Here is a 26,692-nt window from a genome sequence, read left to right on the forward strand (position 1 = left end):
TGTTACCCTTACAGCATTGTCATCAAGAGAACTTTCCGTCAAAACCATATTAAGGAATAAATGAGAATCACCTATAAAGATACTAGGATGGGAGCCCAGAATCCATTTTAAAAATTATATCAAGACACACTGGCTATAGTGGAAATTCAGAGACAGTTATCATGGGGAGAGTACTGCTTGGCAAAAAAAGTCCTAGACCCAGTTCTTGCTGATTTTTAACAGGTCCATCCTGACAGAGCTGTTCTGCATCCATTTTACTCTTCAGTAAAGAGTTTTAAGTATCCTCATCTTTTCATACATTTTGGTTTTAGTTATGTTGTGAAGAATAAAATCTTTTAATGAGTCATTTAATATATTTATGTGAGGTAAGGTGTATTTAATGGGAAATCATCTGAAATTAGATAGAGTGCCACCACTAGGATGTTTTCTTTAGTAAGTTTTTATCTCTCTTGCCAGTTAGTTTTAGAAATTAACACAAATTCAACCAAGAAGCTGAGGCATGACTTTTATTGATGTCATGAACACGTCTGATTCAGTACCACCCCAAACAGAATCTGCGAGGCCAGCAACTCAATTTGGCCATAAACCACATTAGTGAATAACACGCTCTAATGAAGGATGAAGACAAATCATCTTGGTTAGTGGTAATGCTTCAGCATGGAGAGAGGGAATAAGTACAAATGACGATTAGGTTTATTTTTTTCTCACTTTAAGAGACTGGAGAAAATAAATATTTAATGAGGAAAAAATGAACCACTATAAAACCAAACCGGGAAGCTAGCTGATTTTTATTGAGAAAAAGTATAGGGTTCTAAAATCAAATCCAAGACAAAGCAATTCACCCACTGCAGAAAAAGGATACTGTGTTTTCAAAAACTTTGTAGTTCTTATTACCACTAAGACAAAGTTTTGTAGGCATTCAGCAAATCATAGACACTGGAATTAGAAGAATCACCTGGTCTGATCCAGTATGTCTAAACAACAATCATTACCAGCAACTTTTGCCATATAAGCATACGATTTGTATTATGATTGACAATATTTTTTTACAGAGACTCTAATTTTTGTTTAAATAAATTTATGTTCAAAGGAAAATCTGTATTATTGTTGTGAATATGATATATAATACAATATAATGTGTTAAAGTATTAGTTATTTTATCTTAATGTACATTAAAACAGTTAACATTTTTTAAGTATTCATTCACACTCCATTCCATAAGTGTACTTATAACAAACCTGGAAAACATTGGTCTAGTTCAATATTGGACACAAATCTTATGTGCCTCCCGGGTTCCTTGGGAGCTACCTACCTCCCGGGCCCTCGGGTGCTCTGTCCACCTCACCTTCACTGCTTGTGCCCACGGGGTTCCTCCACCTGGGGCCAACAAGTCACTTGCCTGGGAGTCCTATTCCCACCCTTGGTCACCTCAGAGCACCCTGGAGAACCAATGCCACGCGTGCAGTTTCTGGTTCTTCCCACCACCTGGAGACTTAGAGAAAACACCACACTCAAGCATGGGATCTGACGTGGAGCAGGCTTTGAAGGTGATGAATGATAAAACTCAGAAACACAGGGGAGTTAACAAAACATCCTGCATGCTTTGACTTATGGGAAATAGAAGATGAGAGAGAGCCAAATGGATAAATTCCCTCTACTCCCTTGTTCACACAAACCAGCCCAGGCATGGTTTCTCTTAGCAGCCCATGCTGAGAAGTTCCTTGTGCAGAAAGGATCAACTTACTAGGTGCCCTGTGCATCTCTTTGTGGCCTATTGTGAAATATGCCATGATTTCTCATTGCTTCACAGCCTTCCTTACCTCACTTTTATTTTCCTCACCCTCTCTGTCCTAGGTTTGGCATCTCTCAAATACAGCACTGGCAGTTTAACCCTTACCTCACAATCTGTTTTTTAAAAAATCTAGACTAGGATAAATAACCTTTACAAAGCAACCAGACAAGTCATTCAGCTTCTTCTGACAACCTCTAGTAACATGCAGCTTATTGATATACAAATAATCCTTTCCGATTTCACACAGCTTTCATTGTTAGAATATTCTTGTAGGGAACTGTAATTTACTACAGTTTAATTGAGCAAACATTCAGTGAGGCCTTTACTCTGAGTCCAACACTAGGTAAGGACTCAAGGAGGTAGAGAATGATTTGGTGTGGTCCTCACAATGCTTACAAGGAAGGCAAGATTTGTTCAGATGAAATCATTAAAGAATGATAACAGACTGGTACCAGTCTGTGACAGTTTGCTCCAGGATGCCTGGAAAACAAGAAAAATAAGGAAAATGTAGATTTTTTCTTAAGTTAATTTTATTCATTTGTTGAACTTTTTTTCTGAGGTTATATCCTTCCTACTTTTGGTATTTAAAATGCCCTTTCTTATATTAAAGGATTATTATAAAGATGAAACATTTCAAAAATATCCTTTCTTTGCTATATAAAAACTTGCAACCCTATGATAGTTCCCAAACATTTTTTTTTTTTTAATTTACAGGTCTGTAAAATATAAACTCCAGAAACATCAGGGATGAAACATAGTAAAGGAAACAACTAATGTCTTATTCATTGAATGAGCAAATAAATTAGTAAAATTGAAAGTAAACCTGATATAAAATTTGAGAAATCAAACTCTGCAGGGCATCCTTACTGAACATCCAAGAATAAGAGACAAGGCTATGGGTTCTAGTATGTGTTCTAGGAAGTCTTAGTCTTTATTTTCCCACTTATCTCCTTAGATACTTACCTTCGTGAGAATGTTTGAACAGAGGTTGCAGATTTATGAACAAAATCCAGCTCTCTGTTGCTACTTACACTGACATCTCAGTTTTGTTTTCAGGTTCATTTAACACTTGCTACTATATGAGACAACTGTCGTATTAGATTCTCAATAGTAAATTCACCATCAACCTGGTAATCATTTTCATTACTCACAAAAACTGCTATTGAATTTCTCAAGAAATGATTGATATGTTGCATCTTATTTTGACATATCACACTAACAATGGCAGGGAAGAGTGAAGACGAAAGTTTTAGTGATGCATTCTAGAAAATGACGATGTGGCTGCAGGGCAGCGGGAAGTGATTACTGACAATGATTCTTTCTGTCCACAAAAGCAGGACTTCCTCCAAAATAGTCTCCCCTGATGCCAGACAACAAGACAGTTTCTGAGGCTGATGAACACAGATAGCCTCTCTAAAAGTGCAAGGACAGGAAGCCCGACCCCAAAGGCAACCTGGGAAATGCCTGTATGCCCAAAGGGAAAGTCCAGTCACACCCATCTGATAGCAACAGCAGCCATAAGAGATGATAATAATAACAAGACGTTTATTGGGTACTTATGTGCCAGGTACCCTTTTAAGTGCTTTACATGCATTATATCACTTAATCCCACTGTATCTTATCTGTCTACAGCACAATTTAAGTTTCAAGAATTCAGAGACCTAGCCTCTCTTGTCCCAAACTAGAGACACATAGGAGGTTCTCAAAAAATGTGCATTCAAAGAATGAATGAATGACCACCTCCTCCTTCCCTGAATGTGTTACTCAGGGTCTTCAGATGGAAAATTCTGAAGAAATTTGAAAAACCATAGGAGAAGCTGCAATCACAGATAGGTAATGAGCTATTTTTGTTGTTCATCATATGCTCCTTTGTGGGTACAAGGAAAGTTTTTAGGCAAAGATAATCAAGAATCTAATTAGAAGCCACTATCAAACAATAGTAGCAGAACTGTATATAAGCATATAAGTTTTCCTAAAGTTGATTGAGGAAGCAGTTCATATGTTCCTAGTTTGGGGGTATAAGATGCTCAACAAATACGGGTGACAACTAGCTTAGCTGTTTCCAGGCCTTTGCTATAAAGAATCCAGCCAAAGCCACCAATTTGTAGAAGTTCCAGAATTAGGAAGATGCCTTTAGCAGTGTCTTTGGGAATATTGCAGACAAAATAAAACCTTTATAAATGATTTTGATGATAAAAAACTTATATTTGAAGTGTAGCTGGGGAAAAAGAGATAACAGAAGTAGAACAAGAGAATTTACATCCCTGTTTCAAAGTGTTTGTGCAAAACTGAGGTTATCATTTTCAGCAGAGTTTTTCAGATTATGAGAAGGTAATGATGACACTAAAGAGCATATAATAGGATCCCCAAGGCACTGCCCACGGTGCACAGAACTGTGACCCTGTGGCTTCAGCAACCCCAGAAAGTCCCAGTAGTTGCTCTATGAGTCGCTGATAATGGGAAGTGCCACCTCCTCCCCTGTGCCCGCCTGACAGCACACAGCCTCACCCAAAGCAGAGAGCATCCCTGAGAAAAAAGGTAGTTGGAAGATAAGAAGATTTTTATTTAATCATGAATTATCCACTTATAAAGAGAAAGTTCAGGTCAGAGACTTTGACATGTACAAAAATACTGTTATTTCCCAAACCTCTGGAATTTCTAAAATACAAAGCATTTTATGCAAGTCTGATAGTTTACTTAAGGAAGCACCAAAATATTTTTTAGATGAGGAAAACTTTCTTATAATACTCTTTTTCCCTGCCTAAAAATCTTCTTAATATTCATGTTTCCTCTTCATTTTTATTTTCAAACTAATTTTGCCTTTAGTTTTTTCTCCATTTACTCTTACGCTTTCTGCAACTCTCTTCTCCAGAGAAACCCAGATAAAAAAGAATGTGAGGGATATAATATTTTTTGAATATAAAAATTAAAGCCCAGTTTACAAACTCAGGTGGGGAATAAATACAACTTTCTTTCTTTGAGATAAACCAATACAATTTGTATACCCATCTCACAGAGCCTATGGTAAACAACTATTTGTTTTGGGGATTTCCCCAACATCTTATCTGGATTCCTAAGGGCTGAAGCATTGTCAAACAATGGGGTGGTGGACAACCTCTGATTATTGGGACATCAGTTTAACCGAGTTTCTGCTAGAACATTTGTCGTTCCTGTCCGTGTAGTACCCTCTTATCCTCTGGGTCCCTGTTGCTTCTGGGCCATGTTTGGAGGACAGACATCTTGTCTCAAGACTGCTCTCAGTTCTATCTGCAGGACACATCCTGAAACCATTTCTGTCTCTGGGCTTGTACCTCCTTGAGCAAGGCACATGGAAGTGGATCCTTCCACTCAGTCAAACCTTCAGATGACTGCAGCCCTGGCTGACATCTGAAGTAGAACCTCAGGAGAAGCCCAAAGCCAGAAACAGATCAGCTAAGCTCCCTCTGAAAGCCTCCTTCCAGAAAAAAAAAAGGGGAATCTCTTTTTAATCCTGGAGAAATTCCCCCAAAATTCTCTTAAACCTTAGCCTTTTGAAAAATAATGACCAAAAAGTATGTTAGCTGCTTTTACTCTCTTTGCCCATATCTCCTCTGAGGCAACTAGGACATAGCATAAAACTCCTTCACTGGAAACAAGGATAAAGGAGAAATAAATCCATGGTGAAAGTGGCTCACACATTGGCCCAGGTACATATGCCTGATTCTGATTTTGTTAATACGGATACATATAACCAAATTCAGTTGATTCCTAATGTCTCTAGTCTCTTCCATGCTTTTCATTCCACTGCCACTAGGTTGATTCAAGACTGTATCATTTTTACCTGAGATACTACAAAAACTGCCCAGCCAGGCCTCCCTGATCTAACTTCCTCACTGCTATCAAAGTGGGTTTTCTAACATGCAAATCAAATTGTGTCATGTCACTAGGCTGCCTGAAATGGTGTAAAGCCTCTCAGCTGCTTTCAAATTAGAATCCAAACTCCTGAGGCTCTTTGTGATCAGTCCTTGCCTTCTCCTCTAGCCTCATCTCTTGCAACTCCTCAGTGCACGTTCTAGCCCCTAGCTGCAACCAAATGAGAATATGCAATGCTGTGCCAAGCCTCCCTGCCTTTATCCAAGCTCTTCCCTCTTTCTGGAACTCCTCTCCCTCCAGTCTTCTCATGTTGAACTAGCTTGTTCTTCAAGACCTTTCCTCTGGGATCACTCTCTCTCGTCTGTGCTTGAGATCATCTTTTCTCCACTCACGGCACTCCATACAAGTCACACTGTTGTAATTATTGGTTTTCTAATCTGCCTTTCCCAGTAGTTCATGTGCCCCTGAAGATCAGGAATTCTGCATTTCTTCTCTGTGTTTGCAGGATCTTGCATGGTGATATGCAGATAGTTAATGTTCAGTATATGATTCCTGAATTAATGTGTAATCATAAAGTTTATGCCATTTAAGGGAAGACTAGTTTTTGTAGTATATATCTAATACTCAAGCAAATTAAAATTATAATAAGTTTTGCTGATCAATTCTAAACTCACTGACTAGGTTAACGTTTCAATTTTTTTCTAAAAACATTGCTTCATCTTAGTCTAAATATCTGGAATTCTTAATTCATCTTTGATCTCAGGAACAAGGTTCTATTTTTTGGCATTCTTAGAAAAAACATAACAGAGTAAATGAAACACAAATTGGCAAAACTCATATGGTACAATATGCCTTAGTAGAATCTTACTTCCTTTGGGGACAACTGATTGAAAGCTAAATGGGAATAGACATTTAAAGTCATACCAAAAGAAGTCAATGTGTTGAAGACTTAATCTCATATCAGACGATCCTCAGTTACTCAGGACATTATTAATGGTCACCACATAATACTTCTCAAAGAGCCATTGTGTGCCGTATGATTTTTAGATGCAATACTGCGTGTTTATAGAATCATAAAGTGATCACTATTTTGTTATTTATTGCAGGTAACATATTATATTAGGTAAGCTAAACAAAGGAATTCAAATAAAGGGCTCAAAACATTAAGTAAAGGAATATTAAATTTTGTAAAAGCTAATTTTACCAATCTTTACTTCCCTAATCCTTTTGTTCATTTACAACCTTAAATTCATTATTCTTAGATTAGCCATCAGATATTCCTAATTAAAATTATCCTTAAGTATAGTGGAGGTATAAATTTTCAATTCATGGTAGAATGAAAAGGATGTGGTTTGTATCATGTACCTTTCAGTTCCCTTTTAAGTGTACACAACAAATATTCAGCATTATATTGGGGGTCAGAAAGCATCTGCCATTAGACCAAGGCTGACACCTGTGTATAATTATTTAGTGTGATTAATGAAGAAAGAGATCAAAGTTTCATGCAATTTTAATTTTATGCTCTGGGCTTGATGTGCAAAGTATTTGTACTAGGTAATAAAGGAATGTAGGTTCATTCTAATAAGCATAACAAATGAATTTTTTAAAATGAGTCTGACTCATTAGCTAGGCATATATCAACTGATGTGACCCTTCATGCTCTAGAAGAACTTGGGGATAATCTTAGTGCCTAATTACCAGTTGTGTGAAGATATTTCAACAAATTGGTTCTTTATGAATAGAAGTATTCATACTGAGATATGACAAAAACCAAAATGCTAACAAGAAAAGCATCTTGGCTTCAGAAGCTAAATCATATTAACAACAATTGTCCATGAGACTGCATTTTTAACTTCGGCTGTGGATCTCTGTAGACTGACAAGAATGACATTTTGTTAGAATAAACAATCCAGAGAGAAAATGTGTGCTCTAACCCTGACATGAGTGCCATTGAAATAAAAACATAGACAACACTGGATGCTGTGTTCAGCTACAGCATGCATTTCTGAGCTGTTGCTGATTCAACTTGATCTCAATGTCCATATTATAACGAGCTGGCCTGGTGCCCCCAGAGAATAGTGTGAACGTTCAGTAGCTTAAAATTAAGATGAAGTATTTGTTCTCTTTTAAATAAGATCCAAAGCATAGCACAGTATGAATAAATTAAAAAATTCAATATGTAGTTCTTAAGAATAGAATATGGAATTAGGAATAAAGGGAAAACAACTTCTCCTAGAACCTGAAAATGGCTACTTGGCATTTTTTAAATATGAGTTCTCTCTCTCTCTCTCTTTTTTTTTTTTTTTTTCAGGAAGCTCATTTTTAAAATCTTTTTGGAGTAAAACCATGATGACACCAGGGACTCAGTGATCAATAAGATTCTCAATATGTTCCAGATCGCCCTTGACCAAAGTCATTGATTTTTAGTTTCATTTTTCAGCAAACCCACATTGGGCATTTACACTCTGCTAAGTGCTGAAGGAGCACAGTGTAAACACAGGGTCTCATCTTCAAAGAGTTCAAAAATTGGTCAGAAGAGCAAAGAAGAATAATTCAAGACAATTATGCATAAATGCTTTGGGAAAGGAATCAGCTAAGTGCTAGAAGAATTTGGAAGCTCAAAGGAACAAGCTTTAGGAAGAAAATGTACCCATCCATTCATTGATCAAAAATTTATTGAGCACCAATAACAAGCCATGTCTTCATTAGGTGCTGACTATAGGCAGATGAATAAAATATAGTTCCTGTACTTCAAGAGCTCACCATTTCCACCTCCAGTCAGTCAATAAACATTTTTATCTGGCTTTAGAGAATATGATAACAAGACAGTTGGGAGCATAGACTTCCTGGGGTTTAGAGTCTGAAGTATATACTGGCAAGTGAAAGGACAATTATGATATCGTGAGATGATAATAACAGCTAATTTTTATCATGTACTTAAATAAATTAATCCATCTAATCTGCACAATGACTACCTGAGATAGGCACTATTTAAAGGCCTGTTTAGAAATGAGAAAACTGAGGTACAGAAATAGTAACTAAAGTGAACTATCTGGAAAGCAGCAGAGCTAGAATTTGAACCCAGGCAATTTGACACCTGGGACTATGCTCAAGCCACTAGTTCACATCCTCTCTCCAAGCTGTGATGGAAAAAGTACAGGCTGCTGTGCACAGCAGTGAGAGGGTCCCAAAGGCTACCTGGAAGAAGTGACATTCATGTTGAGACCTCTCAATAATGCAGTGATAAATGTCTTTTGAGAGGCAAGCACAGGGAGCAAGTTCAGGGTCCCTGCTGCATTTGAGTCAAGCCTACCAAAAAGGAAGGTAATTTGGACAAGCAAGAAAAAGAAAGGCATTTAAACTCAGAGAACACCACAGGCAAAGGCAAAGAAGCTGGGTTGACTATTTTCTCCACTTTGGTAAAGCTATTGTACTTGCTATCCAATTGGAAAATAACTGAAATTGATTGTCTGATGTGAAAAATCCTGTGAGGGTGGCTCTTTTTAAAGGAAATGGAAGGCCATGTAGTGTTTGACTTTTAAGCCATTCAATTTGCTCATCAAGATGCCAAAATTACTTAGAGCCCAAGAACCATTGATGGTAACATTTTGCCACTGCAGAAGGATCTAACCACAAAAAGTGTCCTTGAAAATTTTTTGTTTTTCAGATGTAGACATAAAAATCATAGCTAATTTTTATTAAGCATTCACCATGTGTCTGGCTTGCTGCTATATACTTTACGTAAGTTACTTCATAGGGTTACTGTGTGGATTAAGTAAGATATGTACTGTCATTTTCTACTTTTTATGGATGAGGAAACTGAAACTTAGAAGAAAAAAAAGTCAGAGAAATCAAAGAGCTGGAATGGAGATTAGGTTGGATATCAAGCCCGTGCTCTTATCCCGGTACGCTATATGCAGCCAAAGTTAACAAAAAGGTTTTTTACCAAACCTTTAAGTCAACACTTATGTGTAGAAACTGCCTTTTGCATTCATTTTTTTTAAAAAAAACAATGTAGTTATCAGGAAGGAGAACTGCACAGAGAAGAAGGAGACCTTGGTTTGAGTCCAAGCTCTACAACTTTCCACTGTGTGTCCTTGGGCAATCATTTCATCCCTCAGAATCTCAGTATTTCCTCTTTAAATTGCATGAATTTGACTACATGGTGTTTAAAGTCCCTTGTGGCAATAAAGTACTCTGGTTTTGTAAAAATAAATAAAAGAAAAAAAGAAAGGCATTAATTATTAAAAAAAAAAAAAGAAAGAAAGAAAGGCATTGTAACCACTAACTATTCCCCATTTAAAGAAAGGGAATAAATAAACAGCATAAGTTGAAAACTTAAAGAATCAAATTTACTTAGATTTTTGGTAGATGTAGGCAAAATCTTCTGAGGGGTCGACATGACATTTTCAATATGCTGAATTATTTGCTTCACCTTTGTGAGGCTGAATATCCACCATATTTTCCACTCATAACTCTGAGGGCTAGTGACACAGTTCATTCCCTCATTTCAAAGAGATTGATTTCATCCCCGAGAAAAGGTGCACATGAGCTGGAAAAAATGAATGTTTATGGGAACCAGGAGCATCAGTTCTCATTCTAGTAAAGCATCAGCTTATGTTCCACTCAAGTCTTGCTTACTAAATTCAGGGATGCTCAGTCTTCAGTCTAGGATACCATGTGTTCATAAAAAGCACCAAGCTGTCTTTTTAATCCAAGAGCCAAATGTTAAGATTCCTCAAGTGTCAGTTTGAATTTAAGCATGCATGATCTTAAATCTCAGGGATGGTGCCTGCTTAGGGCTATGCCTCCAAGCACTCCCAACACACCTGGGTGTACAGTCATGGGAGAAACCAAATAACCAGATAAACAACACTATAAGGGGTGGTTCTTTGGCTCACGGGTTACTCCAGGGCTCTCTTCCCACTTACCTCTTCTTCAAAACTGTTTTTTCATCGGGCTTCTTTGTTTCATTTGTTTGGACTTCTCACCAACCTCAAACCCCCTTCTCGTGGCTCCATTGGACTAAAAATCTGATCAAGCACTTTCTTGAGATATAGCTTCTGTTGACAGTTGCTTTGTCTGCAGGAACTGAGAGCTAGAGGCATCACCTACTCATGCCCCAACTCATGCCCCAGGTAGGCATTTGAGAAGTATGAAGAAGGAGGGCAGAAGCAAAGATTATTGCAAAACAGTTGAGGGAATTTCTTCCAAGATGTGTGGAACAAAATAAAAAGTCATCTTACATCTATGAATCACTTTGCTATACATGATCTCTTTTGATTTTTAGTATAATCTGATTAGATAGGCCAGAGAAGTACTATTGGCCTAATTTTAAGATAAGAAAGCTGACACTCAAATCAACGATATAGTTTCATTGCTTTATGAAGGCCTTTTCTTTTTTCATAAGAGCAAGCCTCAAGATAGAAGACTTGACTTATTAAGAGGTGGGTTCCTAATTTCACATAGCATCTATTCTGTCCAAGGTAAGCAGTCAGTATCTCACATAGTTGTACAATCATCATCACTCTCAATTTTAAACAATTATCATAACACAAAACACCCCAAAGATCTTTTTGAAGTCCTTTTAGTTCCTGTGGCTGCAAACCAAGGTATCAGGCACAACCTTGAACAATCACAACTGTCAAGATTTAGGTTCTTCTATGCAAAAATTCATACCAGAACTTGGTGCAACTTTGTTCTTAGATCAAAAGGTTCTTGATCTTAATCATTCATGTTAACAAACATATCTTGGCCACTATGGTAGTTTGCCAGGGCTGCTATAACAAACAACCACACACTATCTTAAACAGCAGATATTTATTATCTGTTGGCTTAAACAGCAGATATTTATTATCTCACAATTCTGGAGCCAAAAGATGATAATCAAGGTGTCAGCAGGACCATGCCTTCTCTTGAAGGTGAGAATCCATTTCCAAGCCTCTTCCCTGGCTTCTGGTTGGTGGCTGACCATCCATGGCGTTCCTCAAGCTGTCGCAAGATAACTCAATCTCTTCTTCTGTTATGTGGCCAACTCCCTTTCTATCTCTGATTCTCTATCTTATTAATTGTGTCCAAATTTCTTCAGCTGATAAAGACACAATAATATGGGATTAGGGCCTACCCTAATACAATTTGGACTCATTTTAACTAATAAATATCTTCAAAGATCCTATTTACATATAAGTTCACATTCACAGGACCAAGGAGTAGGACTTGAACATGTTTTTTGGGGGAACACAATTCAATCCATAACAGCCAGTTACCTTCCCCATTCTCAAGGAGCTTATCCACCAAGTCCAGCTTTCTTTCCACTATACCACACTTTCCTACTATATTACACTTGAAAATTAATTAAAGCTCATGGTAAATACTAGTCCAAAAGTTGACTTTGTACAATTTGGTATAAAAATTCTTCCTCAAGACTCTTTGCTGATATCTGCTGGAATATTGCTATAATAATTCTCCAGATATGATGACTGCAATGTAAAGCGTGCCCTGTGGAGATGTGCAAAATACCACCTGTATAAATGTAAGAGAACTGCCTTGGTTCGAGGAAGGTTCCACAGTTCTGAGGAAAGAGTCCACCTTGAAAGGAAGATAACTTAAAAAAGGGAACATTTAGAGGAGTAAACACAAGCTAGGTCAGGCCAGTGCACAAGTGGACTTGAATGGAGCAGCCGATAATACTAATACTGATAATAATTTTTTTTAAAGTTATATTTATTGAGTGTTTCATGTATGCTAGGGCCTGTTCTAAGCTTTATGTGTATAATTTATTTAATCCACAAAGCGGCCCAATAAAAAAAGAATCTGCTATTATCCTCAATTTATAAATGAAGAAACTAAGGCAAACAGCTTAAGTAACTGGGACTATATAGACTTCAACTGAACATACTCTTTATACACATTTATTAGTAAAGGAAGAACTACTTAGGTAACAGAACTCATTTGTAATTTTTTAATATTATATTTTTATCAATATTCATCACTTTGGGAAATTATCTGAGCTGAAAATATCTATTTCAATAAGCATATATGAGCAGACTAGAAATTAATTTCCTTTAAAGGTAATTTTAGATGGCACATTTCAAAATAATCACTTTTCACCAAATTTTATTTCCTTGATACATTGTATGCATTCATCCAAAAATTGTGAAAGAAGTAATTTCTTTAAATCTCAATATTGAGTGTTATAAGTTATAAATTACCCTAATTCTAAACTTGCTATAATAGTTCTACATCAAAAACTGGATAATTTTATTAAAATAGACTACTCAATAAACAGAATTGTTTAGGTCGCACATTTGTATAAAGGACTGAAAGATTTTGATAAATTGTAAACTTCATTTTCAACCTATTTTAAACTTAGAAGGCAAGGCAATGGGATTTTTTAAATATTTCTCCACTGACCAGGATAGTGCTCCACTGAAGTCACTGTAGTGGGTATTAGTTATTTTATAAGATTATAGTGCTGATTCCAATCGACATTCTTCAGATTCTAAGCCCCCTTCTTCCCTATATCTCTATTTACTTGAGAAGGTTCTCACTTTGGAAATCTTATTCTTTTTCTCACAAAACCCAGTTTTAGAGACAGCACACTAAGAACTGAGCTTGCTAAGGCGCCCCATAGTATATCATTAGTTCTAGAAAATTATGACAAGTTAGAGGAATTTGCTATATGTCTCTACTTTAAAATGTACATACATTTTTCCCCTGTATGAATCAGAAATATATTCCAATGCTAATTTAAGGATCTAATAGAAATATTAGGGTAGACTTGGTCTGTAACATCTGACACAGAATTTTTGCCATTAGAGTGGCTTAAGTACTTTTCTATTTCACAAAAACAGAGGTTTTAATACACTTTAAAATGAATTCATCTGACTTTCCAGACATCTAATAACTATTACAAAGCAAGATTTTAATTATTTAAGTGTAAATGAACCTGACTTCTATTGATTTCATTGCTCCGTGAGGGCAGATAAAATTAAAATGTAAGATAAAATATTTTTGGGGATTTATGAGCCCAAAAAACCACTGGATAGGGACAGATATTTCGCAGTGGTTTCATGTACCACACAGAATCACAAGAAGTCCCATATCTGAGTACAGAACTTACGCAGCAGGCTCTGAGCTCTATGCTTAAAGCCTCAGTGGCAAACACTGATGCTTCTGAACTTGATATGTCTCCTTGGGAGTTTTCAGTTGCAGAACGATTGTTTAGCTCAGCTCAGAGACAATATTCCTTGTAAATTGCTTGATCCCTCCTTATTGTCTACCACCCCCCACTCCCCACCCCCCACCCCCAATCCTCGAACGTAGAAAAGGGTCAGGTTAACCATCCAGGAGCTCGTCCTCCTTCAGATATACATTACATACACTGGAGCCAACCCATTGACCCAAAGCAAGACACAGTATAAAGAACCACATTTTTCAGCTCTAAGTCAAGTTTGCCGCCCCTGCTCTGACCTCTGGCCTCCTGTCCATGGGCTACTCTTGTTATGGTCCCCTGGCTTCCTAAAATTGGTCCTCAGTATCTGTTGCTGTATCTCCTGTGGGCAGACGGTTTCCCAGGTACCCATCCATATACAGACTAAATTAATAACCCAAATGTGGCCTCTGCTGCATTTGCAGCCCTCGTGTCCGGAACATCTCTCTGCTCTCTAGGGCAGATCTCTGTTTCAAATTGGCATTTCAGGCTCAAGACTCTAAGGCAAGAATTTTTACAAAGAATCCCTAATTGTGCTCCTACACTTAGATTCCTGGTGCCTGACCTCCTGTAACTCGTTTTCCAGGTCCAGTGGCTCTTGTACTCTCTGAGGCCCTGGTTACGGTAGCAGGAAGAGGGCCGGTCTTGTTTGGGATCCTACTGGCCAGATGAATTTTCCAGAACATGGTAAAAAAATAAATTGAGCTTAGTCTCCCCCGCCCCTGGAAGCTTTGCTAGGGGAGAGGAAGTGGTAGTAGTGGCAGAGACAAGATATAGACTCATATAAAGTTAAGAATGTTACTAGGAAAAACTTACTCAGTTACATGATCATAGAGCTGGAATGCAAAAAAAATAAACTGAGCCTTGATCCATGTTCTCTTCTATTTTTATTAGGAGTATATTTTTCTTTCTGTTCTTCTTCTCGAGCCAAGAGACACTCTGGGGCTAAAGCCATTGTTTGGGCTTTCTGTTTTTGAAATTCTCATTAATCTTAATGCAGTTGTATTAGTACCACTACGGGCTGCAAGCTCCGAGTACTTACTCATACCTTTTTTGGGGGGCAGTGGTGGGGTGGGGAGGACCACCGTGGATTTTGAGGACGGAAAGAGGGATATACAGAAAGTCCTCATGACCATAGTAGTGGTCTCAAGGGACAAGGAGCTGACACTTTAGTGGGCATGAAGCTGCAGGTGGTATTTTCCAGGTAAATGTATTAAGAAAAATTATAAAAGTCTTTGAAATGGGCAAAAGATGATTGGATGACCTTTCAATAGACTGCTGGGTATGGTCTAGCAAAGTCTTTGGAGGTATCTGATTCTAAAGGGGTCTTAATTTTTATTGTCTTTGACTAGGCTAATTTATAACTGTATTTGTGGAAAACCGATGATAATGCAAATGAATTTTGTATAGTAGAGATAGAATTGATTTCCACCCTACAGAAAAGATAGTTCCAAACATTACATTTGAGTGCCCATAGGATATTGACGGTTGTATCTGTTAGCAACTTCATTTGCGTATTCCTGATTACCTAAGTCTGTTCTTCAGATTCTTCTTTGAATGAGTGCTAACATTATAATGGTTCTCTCATCAATTAATAAGTTAAGTAGAATTTTGACTTGTGTTCCATATTTGTATTAAGTGGCATGATTTTAAATTTTGAACATTATACTCTAGCAAAAACATGACTAGAGGCTCACAATACTATATGGGAAGGTGGAGATATTGAGTTAAAGATGGGAATTGTGAGTTCCAGTGGGTTTTTATTACATAAGAGATTACTCTGGGAATTGAGCATCTGTTCATATCAAGAATACAGGCAGACAGCAGTCTGTTCTACCGGTGTCCTGATATCTCCCTAATCGCTTATTACCACTGTTTCTTTCTTACTATCTTGTTAGGGATGTTCAGTTGAAAAATATTTGGAATTCTGTTCCAAGTAAGTGTAGGAAGAGAATGGCTAGAGAGAAGAGCTGTTTTTCCCACTTAACTTTATCAAAATGACTGTTTTTACAGATGCTGGTTCCTAAGCAAAAAGAGCTTGCTACTGACTAGATTCTTGTTGAAACCATTATTCTGTGACAGTTAGCCAGGAAAGATAAAAATTAATAGAGGAAGACTGAGTAGACAGATGAGTTATAGTACATATAATGGCAATTTCCAGAGTATATTGAGAGGGGTTGGAAAATATCACCCTGCCTAGGGTCTCACTGGATGTAGTTGAATTATTATCACACTGCTTACTCTTGATGGAAATATCTTCATTTCACCAAATCAGCCATCAGATTTAATCACAGCTGATAGAAACTAAAGTATACTAGGCACTAATGATTAAATAATATTCAGCAAATTATAGTCAGCCATCTTAATTATTATGTTTAATAATGGGCACAAGATAATTAGAAGAACAAACAAAGGAATTAGGATGATAAACAACTTAACTCAACATAGTTCCTAATATACATGTTCTACCAATGCATTTTTAGTGTGCTACTGTGTACTTCATTTAATTGAATCAGTAGAGACACATGGACCTCTAATGATTATACTACATCTTATTGCTTGTTTCAAACTTTTCAGTGGAAGTCAATTCATTATTGAAAAGTAAGCACTTTGTTTTCTGAACTCCCATTTCAATGCAAAGCATGGACTTAATTTGTTCTGAGTTATATTTCTCTAAAATTAAAAGGCATCAATCATATTTCTATGTTCTACAACCAATCCACCAAACACATCCTACTGGGAAAGACTGATGGGAGAACAGTGTGTTTCAAAATTACTGGAATCAACAGAAATCTATTACAAGTCTTATCAAAAAATAAATAAAATTCTCAAATTAGCTAGCTGCTTTTTATGATCATACCTATTTTAAGTGCTTTTAAAGTACTCTCTTATCGATTTATATATCACCAAGAAGTGGCTAATAAAACTCCAGGAGTAATCTGAACATTTTAGCACCAAGAAATACAAACCTATGTATCTCATAAGGTGTGTGAGCTTTTTAAAAGGTTGACATTTTTATTCTCCTTCCTGTTCTGAGGTTGTCTGATTAAGACAAGAAAGGAAGGAAAGGGAACAATGTAGAACTCTAGGGGAAATAAATGGCAGGCATTTATGGTGCCCCTGCAAGAATTATGCTATTGCTGCTCACTCATAATTTGCATAGCACTTTTTAAACTGAAATATGCTTTCATTTTTATTATCTTGTTTTGTGCCTCGCAAGTAAATAAAGCAGCCATATTATTCTTCACATTATAGAGACAAAGCAACAAATTTAGGAGACTCAATGACATATGCAGCTAGAAGAGTAGTCAGGACTTGAATTGTACTTGTCTGACTCAAGTCCAGTATCTTTTTCCACTATACCCTGCAGTTTTCCCCATCTCCTGTATCCCCTTTTAGAACAAGTTTTCATTTTGGTAAATGATAGAAGCTGGGTAACAACTTGAACTACACTTGGCACTCTGATAAATTGCCCAAGCACTTAATTGGGATGCTTGCCAAGGAATAGAGTTAGTGCAGTGCATTTTCAATGGCTCTAAACAGCAGATGAATTGCACATCAATTTATTTAAATAGCAAGACGGCAAGCCTATTCATGGCCATTACCAGGTGCGGACTGATGCCTGCTAGCATAGATTTCCCACTGTGAAGCCCTTTAGTCACTCCATGCAGCTTCCCCACTCCATTATGCCTGTTAAATGAATCAATCTTACTTTAATATCATCCTTAAATATTTAATGCCGAGTTACAGTGCCGCCTTTTAAAATCAGTTGGTAAAATAAAAGCAAAAATTGTTCAGCAGGATGCACCCCACCTCAGCAGCCTCCTCCCTTCCACATGATTACTTACCAGGGTGGGCTGTTTGCCCCAGGGTGGGTCAATTAAAAGGATTTATTTGCTTGTGTAACAATCTGGGCAGCAGCAAAAGGAACTGCGGTTACAAAAGAGGGTAAGCGATTTAAGGTTTACTTTTCTGGTTGAATCCATATCTGTTGTAATGCAGAACTTGACCGCAGAAAATCACTTCCAACATTTTATCAATGCATGCTCCTTTATGGGCATTTTACTAGGCACTGGGTGGGAAAAAGCCAGACGTCCCTTTCTACAGGGAACTTTCAGTCTTGCTTCCGGGAGTTGCTTGATATGCAAATGGTTAAATCACTGGAATTTTAGAAAACCAAGTAATTCAAATTGACTCCTTTGTTTTAAGAGCTGATAAGCTTCTGCACCAAGAAACGGAGCTCTGTTTTATCTTTTCCTTCTTCTGCTATAGATCTGGCATTTGAATATATTCTTTACAAAGGCTTTCACTTCCCTGTGTTCTTTTGCTCCTTAAAACAACTCCCAAAGATTGACAAAGTCGTGTTCTAGTTCACAGTCTTGCCTCTTTCTTTCCTGTCCTCCCTTTCTGAGACATTTCCCTAATCTTTCTTGTGCGTGTATATTATTGTTTGTGTGAAAGGAGGAGGCCTAGATATAAAATATTGCTTGTTATTCCTCTTTCATGGTTTGCTCAAGGTCTCAGTTATATGGATGTAGCATACTGTTTCTTTTCTCAAACAATTCCCTTATGCTTCATATTAACTGCCTAGATCCATTAGAAATGCAGAACCTCACACCCCAATTGTATCAGAATCTGCATGCTAACAAGATACACAGGTGATTCACATGCATGGAAAAGTCTGAGAAGCACTTAACTCCAAAACTCTGGAGTCTTTCTTGTTTTAACCCAGGAACTTAAGAGTTGTTGTTGACCCTTCTAAAACCATTTTTTGTGTCTTTGGATGCATGTACGTGAAATGACCAAGGCTGACTCTAATGCGCCCTGGTGAAAAGAGACATGTTGAAAGCTGCTTGTTGTGTGGGAGGTGCTGGGCTGGGACTGTTCAGATTCATAAAACCTTTTTTTTTTTTCTCATGGGAATACTGTTTCGTACCAGTTTTCCAACCTAACAGAGCTGCCTTAAGTTTTGGAGGCACAGAAAATGGCATCAGAGTCACAGTCGTTGCCAGCTACTGACGAGGAAAGTTAGATTGCCCCTATGCAAGTTCAGTCCAGCAGGGCTCTGGGGAAGAAGTCCCCTGCTCTCTTTACTGTTGTTGAGTCCCACAGGGAGGATGGGCTTCTCTTGACATCCAGAGAAGATTCAAGCAGAATCATTCTTACACTGCAAAAAAAAAAAAAATATCAAATACCTTTCAATAAATCAGCATGGCAGCACTCAAGGGAAAGAAGAGAAATGAGGTTCAAATCTCACACGCAGGAAGAGAGTGCAGATTTATTATCCAGATGTATGAATAAGGAAACATAACAGGGAGAATGCAATCAAACCTAAAATCAGGATAGAATTGCTTTGATTGATGTGATGGGAAGGTCAACATGACTTTCTGGAAAATGACATGCAGGAAAACGCAATTTGTAAAAGAATGATTATTTGGAAGTGGAATTCGTTTCTCAGAAATTATTTTTATACATTCTTTCCCACTAGCTCCAAGATTAAGAATTCATCCCAAAAAAATGTGCTAAAATACCCTACTAGCATGATTTCAACTTGTTGTTGCTCCCTTTTTAGGCAGACTTTGTTCCACTTGCTTATTCAGACACTGTGTGAACAGTTTCATCTGTTTTTTTATAGAACCCAGTATTCCGCACTCTTCTTCAGGACACGCCAATGCAAAGCACACTTTTGCCCTTGCCGCCTTTCTAATTCAAATGTTGTGGTTTTATACTGGTTTCTAATGAATCTCCTGATTCTGATTCTGCCTGCATAAGGACACTTAACTTTCATTGGGACCCATTTTCTTTACTCTTTAGTTTGGAAGTATCTGGGTACCTATAGCCAAAGAATGGTTCTTTATCCTGGGTGAAACAGACAGGAAAAAATTAACTGCTTTTTTCCTTTTGTACTCATCAAACATTCATTCTCTGACACAGAATTCTTAGATAGCATTCATAATCCCAGGCCAAAAGCTTGCATTGAAATGGCTTTCCATTGCTCAGAGAGCTGTGTTTGTGTTTTACGAAGCATGGGAGATACTTTATGAAACAGGACGTTAAATCAGTAACCTATATATCACAAACAAAAAAAATTGTTAGTCACACTCTGAATATTTTTAATGCCTTTTGAGAATGAAAATATCTCAAAGCCGATGACTTTCTTCAATTTGCTGATTCTCTGATTTTGGGTTCACCCTGAAAGTTAATAATAAGTATAATTTTATAGATACAAATACTGAGGCTTGTGGTTAAGTAATTTGCAGTCTTGAGGTTTAGAATCTTGGAGGACATTTCATCCAGTTATCTGTATTTACAGATATGGAAATAAGTCCAGCGAGATAAAAAAGTTTGGGTGAAGTCACCTAGATAGCTTTTCATCTCTTTTGGTACAGTGCTGTCTCTGGTTTCTGAAGAACTATTATGCATCTTATCTGTACCTCTGGAATTTAATCATAGATAAAATCTTGTGTCATTTTTTGTTAGTGAATTGCAGCAAACAGACCCTAGAAGAGCCTCCAGTGATCCCCTCCTCCTGTTATTCACACCCCTATGTAATCTGCTTGCTTCCTTTCAGTTCATTCCAAACTATAGGATCTAGATTAATGATCCATTTCCCCCTACTTTGGATGAAACTCTTGCAAGAAGTAAGTAGGAACTATATTCTGTGAGGTAGGGAATATGGAAATGTTAGAAGCCGTTCTTAGTACTGTATTTTTCTTCCACATTTAACTAGTATACTTTTTTTTAATTCAAGATGTTTGGAAATTGACAAATGGGTAGGTAGTTGAAATAAATGGTTAGTAATAGCTATTTTAAATGTGCAATGATTATATGGTTTTGTGTTTAAAAATAACTCTTAAAGCTCTTATTTAAAAGTTGTTTGCTATTGGTTTGACCCATGAAAGTCATCTAGCAACAAAGCAAGATCTTACTGTAAAGTGACTGGAATGTTACCACTTCCCCAAATTTAAAAAAAAAAAAAAAAAAAAAACACATAATTCTCTTTATATATGTATATTGTATCTAACACATTTCAATGAACCTTCTGCTGTGGGCTGTAGCACGTTAAATTGTTCACATAAAACTTTGAATAAAAAATTCAGAGTTGGGCTAGTTGAACTAAAACTTTGCAGCTCTGACATTCTGTGCTTCCTTGATTCCACACAACAGTGACATTTTTATAACGTGGATCATAATTCCTTATAGGTGTTCCTGTACTTTGGGCACATACAACCTTTGTTCCCCAAGTTACTATGGCTACCAGTCCCCAGTCCACCATTCACCCCGCCAATAGCCCAAAAATACACTTAAATTGGTTATCCAATTAAATAGGAGGGATAAAGTGTGAGGATTATCCTGCTATAAGGAAATTTTAGTCTTCTATCCATGGAAATCACTCTTTTAATGACAGTAACATAAAATGGCATCTTTTATGCAACAGTCGATTCAAATACCCGTCATAAATGGGCCAACTTAAGCATAGGCATAAGGACTTCATGAAATGTAAAATACCCAAGGGAGCTTTTATTTTTTTTTTTTTTTTTTTAATCATCATTTTATTGAGATATATTCACATACTACGCAGTCATACAAAACAAATTGTACTTTCGATTGTTTACAGTACCATTACATAGTTGTACATTCATCACCTAAATCAATCCCTGACACCTTCATTAGCACACACATAAAAATAACAAGAATAATAATTAGAGTGAAAAAGAGCAATTGAAGTAAAAAAGAACACTAGGTACCTTTGTCTGTTTGTTTGCTTCCCCTACTTTTCTACACATCCATCCATAAACTAGACAAAGTGGAGTTTGGTCCTTATGGCATTCCCAATCCCACTGTCACCCCTCATAAGCTACATTTTTATATTACTGTCTTCGAGATTCATGGATTCTGGGTTGTAGTTTAATAGTTTCAGGTATCCACCACCAGCTACCTCAATTCTTTAGAACCTAAAAAAGGTTGTCTAAAGTGTGCGTAAGAGTGCCCACCAGAGTGATCTCTCGGCTCGTTTTGGAATCTCTCTGCCACTGAAGCTTATTTCATTTCTACCCAAGGGAGCTTTTAAAACTAAAAACAGTAAAATGTATTTTTCATTTATCCTTGGAAAGGAAGAAATGCATGGTAGAACAAATCTGAGACATCTGAACAATACTTCGTCTTCCAACCCATGAACAACACAGAATGTACGTCCATTTACATAGGTATTCTTTGATTTTTTTTAGCAACATTTTGTAGTTTTCAATGTGCAAATCTTACATCCTTGATTAAATTTATTCCTAGATATTGATTCTTTTAATTGCTATTGTAAATGGAATTTTTTTCATTTCTTCTTCAAATTGTTCATTGCTAGTGTATAGAAGCACTGCTAATTTCTGCATGTTGATCTTATATCCAATCACTTTGCTGAATTTGTTTATTAGTTCTAGTAGCTTTGTTGTAGATTTTTTCAGGATTTTCTGTACATAGTATCACGTTATCTGCAAATAGGGAAAATTTCATTTCTTCCTTTCCAATTTGGATACCTTTCATTTCTTTCTCTTGCCTAATTGCTCTAGCTAAAACTTCTACTCAATGTTGAGTAACAGTGGTGACAGTGGGCATCCTTATCTTGTTCCTGATCTTAAAGAAAGACTTTCAGTCTTTCACCATTGAGTAGGATGTTAGGGGTGTGTTTCTCATACATGCCCTTTATCATGTGGAGAAAATTTCCTTTTATTTCTAGTTGTCTAAGTGTTTTTTAATCAAGATGGGGTGCTGAGTTTTGTCAAATGCCTTCTCCGCATTAACTGGGATGATCATATGCTTTTTCCCTTCTTCTGTTAATATGGTATATGACATGAATTGATATTCTTATATTGCTGGGAGAAAGCCCACTTGATCACAGTGTATAATTCCTTTAATGCAATGTTAGATTCTGTTTGCTAGTGTTTGCTGAGGATTTTTGCATCTATATTCATAAGGGATACTGATCTGTAATTTTCTTTTTTGTGGTATCTTTATTGGTCTCATAGAACGAGTTAGGGAATATTTCCTCCTCTTCAAATTTTTGAAAGAGTTTGAGCAGTATTAGTGTTAATTTCTTAGACTGTTTGGTAAAATTCACTTATGAAGCTAATCTGGTCCTGGGTTTTTCTTTTTTGGGGAAATTTTTGATTAATGACTCACTCTCTTTAATAGTAATTTGTTTGTTGAGATCTTCTAATTCTTCTTGAATAAGTGTTGGTCATTTGTGTGTTTCTAGGAATTTGTCCTTATTCTCTAGGTTATCTAATTTGGTGGCATACAGTTGTTCATAGTATCATGTTATAGTCTTTTTTTATTTAAGTGGGGTCAGTATTAATGTCCCCTTTTTCATTTTTGATTTTAGTTATTTGATTCCTCTCTCTCTTTTTGTTTTTTTTTTTTTTTTTTTTGGAAGTCAAGCTAAAGATTTGTTGATTTTATTGATCTTTTCAAAGAACCAATTTTTGGTTTCATTGATTCTCTCTATAGTTTTTTCATTATTTGTCTCTGCTCTAATTTTTTTTATTTTCTTCCTTCTGCTCACTTAGGCTTAGTTTGCTCTTCTTTTTCTAGATCCTCCACTTTTAAGGTCAGGTCTCAAAAGAGGCCTTATTTCTTTTTTATATAGGCATTTAGAACTATAAATTTCCCTCTCAGCACTGCTTTTGATGCATCCCATAAGTTCTGGTATGTTGTGTTTTCATTTTCATTCATTTCAAGATATTTCCTAATTTCCCTTGTGATTTCTTCTTTGATCCACTGGTTATGTAAAACTACTCTGTTTAATTTCTACGTAACTGTGAATTTTCCATTTCTCTCTCTGTTATTGATATCTAGCATCATTTCATTGGAAATAAAATACACTGACTCTATTCCATTGTGGCTAGAGAAGATACATTGTATGAGTTCCATGTTTTTTGAATATGAAGACTTGTTTTGTGACCTAATATATGATCTATCCTGAATAATGATCTATGTGTACTAGAAAAGAATGTGCATTTGGCTACTGTTGGGTGAAGTGTTCTATATGTGTCTGTTAGGTCTAGTTGATTTAAAGTATCATTCAGGTCTTATTGATCTTCTGTCTAGATGTTCTATCCATTATTAAAAGTAGTATATTGAAGTCTCCTACTGTTAACACAGATCTGTCTATTTCTCCCATCAAATTTGTCAGTATTTGCTTCCTATATTTTGGGGCTCTGCTGATATGTGTGTATATATTTATAATTAGTATGTCTTCTTGTTGAATTGACCCCTTAATCAGTATATGATGACCATCTTTGTCCCTGATAATAGTTTTTTACTTAAAGTCTATTTTATCTGTTATTAGTATAGCTATCCTAGATCTTTTGGTTACTTTTCCATCCTTTCACTTTCAACTGACTAATGTCTTTGAATTTAAAGTGAGTCTCTTGTAATCAGCATATAGTTGGGTCATGCTTCTTCATCTGTTCTGCTAATCTCTGCCTTTTGACCGGAGAGTTCAATCCTTTTACATTTAAAGTAACTAATGATAATGCAGGAATTTCTTCTGCCATTTTTTTATTTTGTCTTTGTATGTCTTGTACCTTTTTGACCCTCAATTTTTTCATTAATTCCTACTTTCATATTTAATTGATTTTTCATATTGTACTATTTTGAGTCCCTTCTCATTTCTTTCAGAATATATTTTTCAGATATTTTCTTTGTAGTTACCAAGGGGTTAAAATTTAACATCTTAAATACATAACAATCATATTTGATTTGATACCAACCTAACTTCAATAGCATACACATATACCATTCTCTCCATCCCCTCACCTTTTTCATTCTATTTGTTTCAAATTATATCTTTCTACATTTTATGTCCAAAACCACAGACATTTTTAGCTCCTATAAAAAGTAAGAAATGGAGTTGCATACCTCAAAATACAATGCAATACAAATAGCATTTATAATTACCGATATAGTTACTTTTACCAGAGGTTTTTATTTCTTTCTGCCACTTTGAAACACTGTCTATTGTCCTTTTCTTTCAACATTGCTTGTAGGGCAGGTTGAGGGGTAATGAACTCCCTCCACTTTTATTTATCTGAGAATGTTTTAATCTCTCCCTCATTTTTGAAAGAAAGTCTTGACAGATATAAAATTCTCGGTTGTCAATTGTTTTCATTCAGCACTTTAAAGATTTTGTACCACTGTCTTGTCTCCATGGTTTCAAATGAGAATTTAGCACTTAATTTTATTGAGATTCCCTTGTAGATAACTTGTTGCTTTTATTTTGCAGCTTTCAGAACTCTCTTTGCCTTGACATGGGAAAATTTGATTACTATGTGTCTGAGCATGGTTCTCTTGGAGTTTATCCTGTTCGGGGTTCATTTGGGTTTCTTGGATGTGCATATTCATACTTTCATTAAAATTGGGAACTTTTCTGACATTATTTCTTTAAATATTCTTTCTGCCCCTTTTTCTCTTTCTTCTCCCTCTGGGACTCCCATGAAGTGTATATAAGGACACTTGATGGTGTCTGTGGAGCGAGTTGCTACACACTGTATCATGGAAACACAGATTCAGAACACCACAGAAACTTTCAGAAAATGACTGTTTTATTACTTACACAGCATCAAATGGGTCCAAAAAAAAGCAAGGGAAGAATCCTCATTATGGCTGGTCTCCTATGGTGGCCAAAGCTGCTTGGGTAAGGGTCACTACATGGCAGTCCTGCACACCCCACCTTATGCCAGAGAAGAGGGACACATCTACACTGTTTGAGGGTGTTATTATCCACCCTGCGGGAAAGGGGTCCTAATCACTGAGAATTCCTCCCTTGATTAATATCTGGGGCTGCTTGTTCCTGGTTTCCAGGTTTAGGGTCTGGTTGGGCCTTTTTATTAGACTTAACATCTCCCCTAGGTTGTTGAATGAAAACAGATTGAAACATCACTGCCTGATGGAAGAGGAGGTGGGGTAGGGGGGTATGTGAGGGCTGAGAGATGGCTGCTTAGTGTATGTCTGTGACCTCCTTAGCAGTCCTCGCCTCAGCCTCTCAAGGAGACCTCAGCTACTTCTCTGCATTAGCTTCCACAGCAAAAACCCACCTCTCTCCTCAGACAAGTAGGTGGAGACAGGTGAGGCCTGTCAGCCCATGGCTGTCAACAATGTTGGCAGTAAAGGTTTGGGAGTACCAGCAGCTGCAACACATTAGGAAGGCTTCACCTATGCATACCATTACTCCAAGTAGGATGATCAAGCCTGTCTGAATTAATAGTGACACCCATATACCTCTGCCCCCTGGGAGATCACTGAAGCGGTCCCACATAGAATCTGTTTTTACACTTTGCAGCCACTGGACTTGCCACTGGATTTTAGTCACCTCCCATTCTACTTCCCCTGAAGTATTAACTGACATATGGCAGGAGACGTTAGCAATAGCACATACGTCTCCTTTTGGGCTAGGAAGAAGTTTAAGGCAATGCGGTTATCAGGCACTACTTTGGCTAGAGAGTCTGATGATTTTTGCTGAGCCCGAAGAGCTGGTGTTATGAATTCAACATTGTCAGCCAAGGTAGCTGACAGATTGCATATCATGTGTTCACCGGTGAATAAATTGGAAAGATGACTGAGCAGTTTGCCAGTTTCATTACTTCAGGAGTTTTTGCATCCTGACGGGTTGTTCAGAGGTGTGGAGAAGAAGAATGCACAGCCAACAGTTGTGTCTTTGTATCAGGGCATGAATGAAGGGCACAGGCTGGGAAGATCAGTTCCTGGCCTGTCGATCCAGACTGGGCAGAGAGGAGATAGAGCGCAAGGGATCAGATGTCAAATCCAGCCATCGGTCAGGTTTCCTG

The 26,692-nt window shown here is 37.0% G+C and overlaps 1 pseudogene; it reads right to left on the bottom strand.

Moving 5' to 3' along the window:
* Nucleotides 1-26,432, bottom strand: part of LOC119537272 — a 50,227-nt pseudogene extending 23,795 nt beyond the window's left edge.
* Between the last annotated feature and the right edge of the window lie 260 nt (nucleotides 26,433-26,692).

Source organism: Choloepus didactylus, chromosome 6, assembly GCF_015220235.1.
Source record: "Choloepus didactylus isolate mChoDid1 chromosome 6, mChoDid1.pri, whole genome shotgun sequence".
Classification (NCBI taxonomy): Eukaryota; Metazoa; Chordata; class Mammalia; order Pilosa; family Megalonychidae; genus Choloepus; species Choloepus didactylus.